Source organism: Papilio xuthus, unplaced genomic scaffold, assembly GCF_000836235.2.
Source record: "Papilio xuthus unplaced genomic scaffold, Pxut_1.1 DF827789.1, whole genome shotgun sequence".
NCBI lineage: Eukaryota > Metazoa > Arthropoda > Insecta > Lepidoptera > Papilionidae > Papilio > Papilio xuthus.
The window spans coordinates 1,609,036-1,621,706 of record NW_013530860.1 but is presented as its reverse complement, the minus strand read 5'-3'; the positions used below and the strand labels follow the sequence as shown (position 1 = coordinate 1,621,706).

Here is a 12,671-nt window from a genome sequence, read left to right as displayed (position 1 = left end):
CCATAGACATACGCAATTGCATAGGCGTTGCCTACCTTTAATGAACGGAGGAGAGGATGCACAGAAAGGAAATATTTGCATCCTCTCATCCGGAAAGTCCACTTCTACCTCCCATCCTTCCCTTATAAGAAAAAGGGTGGGAAGAGAAAGAGGACTAAATTAGTCCTCTGGGACGCACACTCATCAGACGATACGCGGTATTGCTTCCACTTCACGCCTGCCTTCTGTCTGGCTGTGGTATTTCACCGGGCGAGCCGGGCCAATTCGTGCGAAGATGTTAAAGCAGGCTCTACCACTGTTAAAAATCATCTATCTATTACATTCGCATTTATAATATTAAGTAAGATTGTAGTTTATTAGTTAATATAAATATTATCTGTTATACATCTTTTATCAATGAAAAAAGTGCTAGCATTAAGCAATTTAAAAGGTCAGCAAATGCTATGAAATTTCATTATTAAAACTCGACTTTCAGTTCACGCACTCGCTTTCATGTTTTGCATTAATTAATATGCGAGCCTTTGACGCTATTAATTGTATTTTTATTGCGATAAAATGCTACTGAAATTCTACAAAAATGAAGCTAAAGTGCTAAATGCAAAATGGATAGAATAAAGCGAGATAGTTCTGCTCTTTCACATTTTTTAAAAGTTTCGATTTTACTTTTAAATTGAACACTGATGGTATTTGGCTTTGACAAGATTTATAGATGAGTGGCCAGTGTTTTTCTATATTAGTTGTTAGGTTAGGTTAACTTACTCATCAGGCGAATAAACACAAATATGCGTACTGTCTCCTTTGACATCAGTACTTGTTACCTTTAGCCAGTCTGCCTGTCCATTTAAATTGTTAACTGACTATTAAGTACATATAACTAGAAAAGCAGACATTTACCGTCAACCATAAATTCTGAGTAAACTCGAAAAACATCTACGAAAATAATATGATTGTAAGAAAAATAAACGAATCGTGTAATACTGTACATCGTAACTCACTCTCACAGAATCAGCAAGGCATAAGAGTGAAATAAACACGTCAGGGGCGTGGATATAAATTGGACATTATTGCAAACAAAGTGACGCGTGAGAGTTTCACGTAGTTTACTAAATTTTCAATTGCCTCTTCACTCGAAATGTTTCCTCTAACTATTTATTTACTTATTTATGTTAACCATGGTACAATATACACTATTACAATGATTTTGAAAGGCGTAGGTGAAAATAATCACTTGAAACAGACGCGGCGCTTCCTTGTAAGAAGCGCTGTTATTTAATCTTAAATTAAACAGTACTTTACTACTTGTTTATAAACTCGCGAAAAGAAAATATGCAAATGTATAATAAAAGTGTCTTAAGATGTCGGATTTTACTTAAATGTATTGGTAAATTATTGCCCTTGCTATTATTTAGAACTAGCTGACGCCCGCGACTCCGTTAGCGCGGAATTACAAATAAACTTAATTAATAGCCTGTGTTCTTCCAGCCATTCTGGAGATATTTTCTAACAAACATACAGTCATCCAAACATTCGAAATTATAGTATTTGTAAATCAGAATATGATAGCAGTTATAGGCTTAGCTATTTTTTTTATAATTTAGATTCAATTTATTTAATTAAAATAATATGAAATTTTTACACTGGACATTACTACTATTATTTTTAATAGATACTGTAACAAAATACGAAAGACACATTACAATATTTAAGGTATTTAATCAAGAAAGTTTAACAGCAAATTTAAAAGTAAAATTTAATTTATGAAAAAGATGTACCAATTATAATCGTACCAATTATAATTTCAATTGCAAAGTCTTTGTTATTCTAGAGCAAGGAAAAAGCAATAAGAGAGGCGGTGATTGAAAACGTCGTTATCAACTAAATTAATTTGCGCGTTTGTGAAGCGACGTGAGAAATCAGTTCACTTCTTTGATGTATTATAAAGAAGTCTGATTTATAAAGTCGTACAAATTTTCTTTGAAAATATACGCACTGATTTTTATGTTATGCAGTAAATTTAAATTAAAGTAGGAATATTATTGTTCGCTTATCCATTATAATCTTTATTTAATCTTACTAATATAAATACATAAGTTTAAACGAACAGATTGGTTTGTTAGAAGGTATCTTAAAAACGGTTCAATGTATTTCGATGAAATTTGGCATAGATGTAGAGCAGTGGCTCCCAAACTTGTTGTCTACTGCCCACTTTGAGAATGAATATTTTTTTAGCGCCCCCATATTAGAGTTTAAGCAATCTTTTAATTCATATTGGTTGATGTTCACAAGTTGTTGTTGAGAGTCGAGAGCTCATGCAGTCGTTGTTTAAAAGGCCTACTAGGTAAAAAAATTACAAATCACCAACCAGACCTCTAGATATCGCCCCCATTTTTCTGGGTCTCTTACCGCCCCCCTTGCGACTTGCAGCGCCCACAAGGAGGCGTTATCGCCGACTTTGGGAAAGACTGTTGTAGAGCATAGTCCCGCAAGAACACATATACTACTAATTAAGTTTTTTTTTTAATTCTCCGCGAACTGGTTATTCACAGTTTACGTAATAAAATATAAAAGATAAAAATCACTTAAAATCTTTATTATTTTTAGCATTCTTTCACTTTCAATCACATAAAATTACCAAGGAAATCTCTAACTATAATAATAATAAGGGTATTAAAGTAATTAATGACTGTCTGTCCATCGTGTCGTAATTAGTATAAATTAATACAGTCACAATTCTCATCATCATCATCATCATCAACTCACTTTACGTCCCCACCGAGGGGCTCGGAACCTACCCTAAATTAAGTAATATCTTTTGAATTTCTTCTCAGACATATGCAGGTTGCATCACGAAGTTTTTCCTTTACCGTAAGAACGTCAGATAAATGTACATATGTAAATCGGAAATCGAAAAACACATTGGTATGTGGCGGGATTCGAACCCAGGACCTGCAGATTGTAAGTCTTGACTGAGCCACCGACGCTCTGTCACAATTATATCCAATTGTTAATTGTCAAATCCAATTGTAGTAGAAATAATCCAATTCAATACGTAGTTGATTTTAATAGTCGGTTATTGTTTTAAGTGTTTTATCAATAACAATTTGGATGTCACCTTGACCTGTACGACTTGTGACTGTCTGTTTCTCCGAATTGAATAAATAATTATACATTGGTATTGATTTCTATCGTAACAACCATGGTAACAATTTGTTACTACTTAGAACAACGTAATCCTGCGTAAATAGTCCCGTTTTAAATTTCAAAAATTGTAACTGTCACCCAAGACACCGTCCGCGCGAAATTAAAAAAGAAAGTGAATTAGTAGCGCTTGTCTTCTTCAAGGCTTTGTTCTACATCTGTGCCATCAGCGAGATCCACGCAGCTGTACTGGAGATACCTTTAAACGAACATCCATCCTTCCATTCAAAAGCATTTATATTATCTACGGAAGTGTACCTTTATTGTTTTTCGCTAAATTAGTACAAATGTAACAGAATTTTCTAAGATATTTAGTTTCAATAACTACTTTTTAATTTACATCTTAACCAGTAATACTCAAAATATTTATTTATAGTTTTAAATCTATTCGCTTTATCTTTTCCATTTCTTTCACAATTTTACTTTGACACAAGCCATAATTTTGTTAGGAATTTATAAAAGAAGACAAAGTAATGTCGCAAACCACTCCGTCTTTTATTTCCGCATTACCGAGCAAAGGAAAGTCGGAAAGAAAATAACTCACAAGCGCAGTCTTAAAATAACTAAACGGCAACAGTCGGCAGTTCACCCCACAACGAATGCAATCAGTTCAACACACACGTTAATGCATGTCTTTTCCCAACCGCCATTAGTATATTTTGAAATAAGAACGTTTTTGTTATCTATCTATACAATTAATTGCCTGTTTGTTTAGTGCCTATAAGTAATATAAAAAAGTCTTATTTTATGCACATGGTGTGGTTGCTTTAGTCATAAGGAAAAAAAATAAAATATCTTGTCTGTTTGTCTGTCCACAAAGCCTTGAGTGTTCCAAATAATCTCCGAAATGGCTTGACCAATTTTGACAGGACTTTTCCTGGAAGATAGCTTACGTCTGCGGAAGTAATTTGGACAATTTTTTAAATTCCGGGATGACGAATTCGCTATCATCTGCTAGATTAAACTTTATTTTGAAATGAGAACGTTATGAAGCAAGAGAAAGTATTTTTTTTCAAATGAATTTCGTTTTAATTTTCTGTGATACTATTCACAATATTGAAAAGACATAAAACGGATACAAAAGGGATTATAGATTCTTCGGATCGGGTCAGTTTTTAAGGTGTGCTTTCACTGTAATAAAGTTCCATTCTGTAGAGATCTTTTATTAAAAGAAATTATTATATAAAAATTGACTAAGCGGAAAAAGGTAAGCTGCTTCCAAGTAAGAGGTTCATTCATTCATCATCAGCTCACTATACGTCCCCATCGAGGGGCTCGGACCCTACCCTAAATTAAGGGCGAGTGAGTAAGAGGTTAAAGGAATCAAAAGGCGCAAATTTTTAAATAACACTGCAAGGAAAATGTTAATTGTAAACTGAAAGAGAAGGTTTTTCAATTAACATTTTAATATGTTAAGTAATTTGGGCTATTTACAATGCAAATGCCTTCATACAAATTCATTCTTCATTTATAAAGGTCGTTACAAAGTTGTACCGAAGTTGCCACGTAAAGTACTTAAATTTTAATCATTCCTCGAGTCCCTCATGTGAATAATATCCTTGTGATATCTGCGAACAAATGTCTAATTATGTCGTCGCGCCGCTTTTAGTTTTAAAGCTGTCGGCTTAATCTATGTTAGGGGGAGCGCTCATTGGCCCGGCTCAGTCGTACTACGTTGACGCCGACGAGCGCCCGTACTTTCGCGCTCCTGTAACATCTACGATTTTAAATTTCGAACGCGTCTTAAAACCTTTTTTGTTTAAAACTCTTTCGAATGTTCCTGGCAGTTTTACATTGTCTGTGGATTTGTGAGTTATTTTATCGGGTTAATGAATGATCGCAGTACGATTGTGTATTTAACTGTATCGTTTTGAGAAGTGCCGTAAGTTTCCTGAAGTGTACGCTTGGAGAGATTTTCGTGCGAGCGTCCTGAAATTTATTAATTGGGCAGGTGAGTTAATTATTTACTTATATTATGTTTAGGCAATTGTATAATATATTCAGGTATCATTTTCTATGTAAAAGATGAAAGGGAAAATTTAAAATTATCATTTTTATAATATAAAAAAAAACTTCTAAGTATTGAATTAAATAAAATGAAATTGCACTATATGTGCAAATATAGTATTTTGAATATTTTCGCTAAACTTATTTCCTTTCAGGACAATATGTTCTATAGTTATTTTTTATTAAACAGTTTTTATTGTCCCGAATAATTTAATATGCAAAGATATAAAAGTAAATTAACAACACTCCAAGGAATTAAAAATACAAAAAAATAATTAGCTAATGGTACCACAAACATTAATATCTATACGGACGATAAGACCGCTATTAAATGATCTATTAATTAAAACAAAATTAACTTTTGTACATAAAAATCTATGTACTAAATTCACATAGTCATGAAGAAACACATAACTTATTAAAGAATTTGCTATCATCTAATCAAATGAAACTTTGTCTTCCAATCTATTCAATAACTTTGCGTTTTTTTTGCGTCTCGGATGCCAAAATTAGTCCTCTTTCCCTTCCCACCCTTTTTCTTATAAGGAAAGGATGGGAAGTGGAAGTGTACTTTCCGGATGAGAAGATGCATGGAAAAGGAAAAATTTTCTTTCTGTGCATCCTCTCCTCCGTCGATTAAAGGTAGGCAACGCATATGCAATTGCGTATGTCTATGGGCAACGCTCACTTCGCTACTTCAGCGATTTCAAGTGGCCACTCGCTCGTTTGCCACCTTGTGTTATAAAAAAAACTAAACGAAAATAAGTCGTATGTCTACTTTAAATAAATACGATTATTAGTACGTAATAGGTCTTAATATTTGTATAATATTTCGTACTTGAACTGCTAGCAACACTGCAAAGATATTTTTGGAGTAGTCTGAACTGAATTCTCCAGTACCATTGCATTAGTTTAAAAATAACTCTGCAACTGTTTAAAGATTACCTATATTTGTAGGACTAGTTTTAAATTGTCTATATGAATAGTCCTTAGATATAATTTTTATAACTGAAATATATTTTTTTTTAATTAGTCTAGTATGGTAACAAATAGCTTCCCTTGCCAGTTAAGGTCGGAATGGATCTGAGGATGGATGGGATGGAATGGAACTAAGGATGGATCTCAGACTTTACGTGAGTGTATCTTTTTCTTAAATTCAGTCTGTATCTACAATTCCTCTATGGATGTCCAGTCGTCGGTAACTTCCTAACATAAATTGTCCCACAATACGTTTGTTCATCATACAGTCTACAGTGGTAGACTCGGCAAGTCCAATATTACGACCACATAGAAGACGGATGTCAAGTGGAAGTAATTAGGAGTTTAGTATGACGTGTGAGCGTGCTGGAGGCCTAATTTTGGTTCTCTTTTCCGTCCCACACTTTTCTTATACGGAAATGATTAGAAGGGGGAGTGAATTTGACAGAGTAGGGTGCATGGGAAGGTTAAATATTTTCTTTCTATGCGTACCCTCCACAGTCGAATAAAGGGAGCCAACTCTTCTGCAACTGCGTATGAGCAGCGGGCAGCGGCTAATTTGTCCCTATTTCGGTGAATCCAGAAGGGCGATTGCTCTTTTTGCCTTATAATGTAAAAAACATAACACAAGTCATTGGAACTTTGTATCAACATTGAGCATTAAATTTTTATTAGTTTAATACGTTTGTATATCAGAAAGTTGTAAATAAATTGTTTTTAAAAAACTTTCTATTTAATCTATTTTTAATTTACAGAGTGACGAGTTGTGGATTGTCATTTGCATACGTTTGTAGATAATGATTATAAAACGACTATTTGTACGGCTTCGCGAGTCTCTGTGTCACCACATCGAGGACACGACTTGCTCATGACTTTTAATTACATCGATTTTTATGGAATATTGCGTAAATTAAATCGATTTTTATATTCTTTAGCTCTTTTAATACTTTCAGGGCAGTTTTAGATAAGTTAGTGAGCATAGATCACTTTCTTTTTAACCGACTTGAAAAAGGAGGACTTTCTCAATTCGTCTGTATGTTTTATTTTACAAAAATCCATATGTAGACTTACTGCCGCACTTAAAACCTTTAATTGTTCACTAAGTGATAACATTAGTATAAGTTTTATGATTTAGCAAGCCTGAGTAAGTTAGTGCCTAAGTTAGTGCCAAATCTAAGTATCCTTTAGAATATTAACTTTATCGGTTTTAAATATTATTTTGTCTCCGAAGAAAATAAACAAACCGAGATGAGCTTACATTTTTATTATTACCTTCTGTTAACAGATTACAGAGTTATTGATTTTAATCAACTTAATGTTTTTAACAATTCATCTCTTATTTAATAAATAAAAATTAAATGAAAAGCTAAAAATTGGAAGATAATATTATTTTCTCCATTCCAAAGAAGTAGAACAACCAAATAATTTGTTCGGAGACATTCGGGAAACAAAAAGGGATTACGCGTATTGGGTTTTTATATCTAAAACTAGAAATAAAAACCCAAGAGAATAAAGTTTCTCGTCCTGTACACGTTTATACGAAAATCAAGTAAGAAAATTTAATATGAGATATAATATCGTGCTAAAATTATTATCCAAAGTTTTAATTACATTTTGAATGCAAATTGTCGATTACGTGAACATCTACATATAAAAAATTAATTGGTGTTTGTTAGTGTCGCTAAAACTCGACAACGGCTGAACGGATTTATATTATCTTGGTCTTGAAATATTCACGGAGATGTAGGGAAGGTTTAAAGGTGAGAATAACTACCGGGAACTAATTAAGTTTTTTCTTATTCAACTCGGACGGAGTCGCGGGCGGCAGCTAGTATAACATATAAATTTTCGACGTACAAATATGCAAATTTTTCCAAATTCACACTTGAGAAAATTGGTCATATGTCGTAAGCCATAATCAAAATAGAGCAAGGTCTATTTTAATTTGAAATTCAGCGTAAAAATTATCGCGAGGAAACCTTCTCAGCTTTGAATAACATTATTCAAATACACGTAGAGTTTGCGTTTGGGAAGTGTGGCCAGGTTTCGTGACTCTTATAAATGATAATGAACCTACGCTTTCTCTGTGAAGCTTTAAAGTACTCGTAAAAACAACACATATCTTTTAAAATTTTATTTTTAAAAAATTATTTTACACTCCATTATCGGTTTCCAACAAAGACATTTAACGTACACCTATACCAATAGAACTCAAGAACCAAACAGTACTTCCAATTAGATGTATCACCGTACTATTTCAATTGTCAAAGATACTTTTGACAGACAACGCTACTGACGATTGTTAGCAAAATATTTGAATAAAAGTGTTTTTACACTATCCCTACAGTGGTACAGCCCGGTTTAACATCTGCGCACGAATTGTCCCGGCTCGCCCGGTGAAATACCACGACCACACAGAAGACAGGCGTCAAGTGGAAGCAATTCCGCGTTTCGTCTGATGAGTGTGCCCCCAGGCCTAATTTAGTCCTCTTTCCCTTCCTACCTTTTTTCTTATAAGGAAAGGATGGGACGTGTAAGTAGACTTTCCGGATGAGAGGATGCATGGAAATGGTTTCTTTCTGTGTATCCTCTCCTCCGTCGATGAGAGGTAGGCAACGCATATGCAATTGCGTATGTCTATGGGCAACGGTCTTTTCGCTATTTCAGTGATAAGAAAAATGAAAATAATTAAAATTACGTTACATAAATTATTTTTTCGGTTGACTTAGGAACGAAAATAACAAGGTTACCCATTTGACTTATCCGCATTGTATTTCGCTAGTCATGTCTTTTAATTGAGTCGAAAAGCGTGAAAGTAGAGCTTTCTTTCCTGTCGGGTTAACCCTTTTGTTCTTTATGCGTGATTTCGCAAATATAAAAGTTCTCTTTGGGATAAATTTGATAATGCCTTGAAGTATTTCACTTTCATCTCTTATACTCCTTTCGCATTCACAAAAATTGCTTCATATTTCAATGATTATTGTTAATTTTAAAAGAAATTGTGTTTTTTACTTATGTTCAAGACTTGAGAATAACTAACTTGTTTATCTTGAATGTTTTATTACTTAAATACTGGTTTGTTCTCTTATAAAGTAGATTTAATCATTCGCTTTAATTAAAGTAGACAAAGTGATAATTTTCCCGGAGGGTTACAAATGGTTTCTTGTTTAAATAAGTTGTATTGTTACTGAGATGTTTAAAACACTTTATTATACAACACTAACTGTTGCCCGCGACTCCATCCGTGCGGGATTAAAAAAAAACTAATGAGTACCCTATGTGTTCTTCCAGACGATGTTCTACATCCGTGCCAATTTTCAACAAAATCCGTTACGCCATTCCGGAGATACCTTCAAATATCCATCTCTCCATCCATCCATGAAGACATTTCTATTTATAATATTAGTATGAAGTATGATTTACAGTTTACTTTGTCTTGTTTTAATATATTCAGTTTATTTTTAATGTCTAAATATCTACATCTAGACAATTTTGTTTAACGAATTGTATAAAAGCATATTTCATCTCATTCATTTTATTTGGAAAGAAAAGAAACAACAATATGTTTGTGTACAAATTCAAAAATGGAAACTATTATACTCTAATATCTAATGTTAATAGTACATTGTTCAAATCTATGTCAGTGAATTACATGTCCGAATTAATGCACGCAAATATATAGACTAAAAATATACCTTACAGTTCATGTTCAATACCGGACGAATGTTTTCAAATGGTAATGGATATCCGCTACTCTAGGCTATCTCAGACTAATATTGCACATTCGGTATACAATTGCGCAATTCCTAATTTCGTCTTTCCTTTTGTACTTTTGATATGTTGTCATAATATGCTACAAGGTTTCCATTGTCGTCATTTGTCAAGATATTGTGATTTAATGACGACATTTATTGATGCAAGTAATACTTTTAAAATTAATTAAAAAACTTAATAGTATTTTAAGTAATTTTTTTTAATAAAATATTAGCAGATTTTTTTGTAAATTGACTAATATTTCTTTTACCATTCCAACTAAGCTCTAGGCTTGTGCTAGGATATGGTTTACGACAGTAGTCGAATGGCGGGATTCGAACCCCCGACCTCGTGATCGGAAATCCGTAACCTTAACCATTAGGCTATTGACGCTTTTAATCTTTTTGAAACTTGTTGAAACTGGAAACAAAATTAGAATCCATATGGTCAATTTGCCCTTATCCCGACCGAGGGTCGGCCTAGTATGTACTACTCCTCCATACATCTCTATCAACCGTCATATCTGAATTAACTCCCTTCTTACGCATATTTTCTTTCACCCAATCTATCCATATTTTTTTTAGTCTTCCACTTCTATTGTAGCTTCAAATTTCAATAATACATATGTACAAAGTTAAAGATTAAGCATTGAATAAAATTAATTCACATTTAAACAAACCAAACCAACCATCCATGAGTCAGGACTAAAATTAATGAAATTAATTTATATTATGGCACTTAATTGTATCGTTAGCTTTAGGTATAAATTATTTTGTGAACACAATCGTAATTCTTGTGACGTGACCTGGCGCAAACTTTCCAAATACAGACAGTTCGAGACCAATAATTGCTAGAGTCACAATGAAACACATAAAAGCCGTTGTATCAACAGCGATCCCCCATTTTATTGCCCTTTTATTAACAAATCTCAACCACACGAGATCAGTTCATTTTTCATTCCGAAAATGAAAATACAAACTCTTAAAAACACTTTTAAAAAATGAGTATTTTGAACTGATAAATAATATGTATATCTCGGGGTAAAATTGCATTTGCGTACAAATAGTTATTATACTGAATTAAACGAATGGTTTTAAAACGTTATTACGTTTTTGTTAAGAGACACATTCATAACTTATTTATAAAATAATTATCATGGCGCTTGGATTTATCCATTGGTATATTTAAATATGGTGATTCGCAAAGTACTGGAATAACGAACAGGTCGACAGCGTGGGCAGGCCTCCCGTAAGATGGACCGATGATCTAGACAAGGTTGCAAGAGTATCCTGGATGCGGGCACCACAGTACTGATCATCGTGGCAATCTTTGGGAGAGGGCTATGTCCAGCAGTAGGCGTAGCTGGACAACCATTAAAAGATGGACAGTATACAATTTTGTTTATAATAAAAGACGTTAGATGGCGGTGATAAACTCTTATTAGTCGACTTTAACAAAAATTCGGAAACATGAATATGAGTAAAATAGTAGCTATAATTCTACGTATCGTATAAATGTAGTCAACCGGTGACTTGCAACTTCATTAGAGAGCTTACATCCTACCGTTAGAAGTAAGTTGATTACGACCGAAGCGATTGCATCAAAAGTTAGCGAATTCATTTGCAGTTATATTGGAAACATGTATAATTTGTTGAAAAATATTTTTCCAGTCACTAAGTTACTAGTTTGAAAATTGTCTGTAACTGTTTTTTACTGTATTTTGATGTTGCAATATATACAATGCAAGTCAAATTAGCGTCAATTATCAATTCAAGCGTCAATAGCCGAATGGTTACTGATTTCCGATCACGAGGTCGGGGGTTCGAATCCCGCCATTCGACTATTGTCGTAAACCATATCCTAGCACAAGCATAGAGCTTAGTTGGAACGGTAAAATAAATATTACTAAATTTACAAAAAACCTACTAATTTTTTTCTAAAAAAAAAAAAATTGCAGACATTAGAATCAGTGTAATTTGAACAATAGCAAGAGGAATCACACCACAATTTTCTTAGTCGCTAACGCAGTCTGTGGAAAAACTATCAGAATGAGATTTCGTCACATTATAATTAAATTCATGTTGGTCACAATGATCTTATAAAATTATTATATATAAAATTATGCCTTATGCATTCTACATATTTCTTTTTGGTTTATAGTACTTAATATAATTCTAGAATTAAAAACAATAGTTTCATATTACAGTCTATAATAAATGAAGCGCATAATTCTCTTTAGAACATATTTTAAATTAATAATTGACCATCATAAAGCCATTCTGGTAGACCAGTAAATTCAGGTGAACGCTACTAAAAGCAAATTTACCGTAGCGAGTGAAATGTAAAATATGAGAGATTTATTTCGTATTGTAATGGAATATTTGAGGCATGAGAACAATGCGCTATGAAAATATTGACTATGTTACTTGTGTTTTTATTATAAACTAGCTGTTGCCCGTGACGCTGTCCGCGCGGAATTAAGATAAAGCGTAATTGCTGTTAAGTGTTCTTTCAGTCTATGTTCTATATTAATGCCAAATTTAATCTAGATCCGTGCAGCCGTTTTGTTAAAACAAACATCCATCTATCCATTCATCTAATCATTCGCATTATAATATTAGTAAGGAGGGGAGTTACACCTTTTTCAGAAGAAACGACCTTATTATATGCCTATATTTTTGCTTCTTTAACTGCTCTTTTAAGGTATTTTTAGGACATAACAGGAATAGGAATTA

The 12,671-nt window shown here is 33.3% G+C and overlaps 1 protein-coding gene across 2 annotated transcripts in view; it reads left to right on the top strand.

The window, feature by feature from the left end:
- The first annotated feature begins 4,861 nt into the window (after window positions 1–4,861).
- Window positions 4,862–12,671, top strand: part of LOC106115428 (fibronectin type III domain-containing protein 5) — a 46,350-nt gene continuing 38,540 nt past the window's right edge. For both annotated transcript variants that reach the window (XM_013308782.1, XM_013308781.1), the window contains exon 1: window positions 4,862–5,149. The gene's annotated coding sequence lies outside the window, so the exon portion shown is untranslated. The remainder of the gene's footprint in view (window positions 5,150–12,671) is intronic.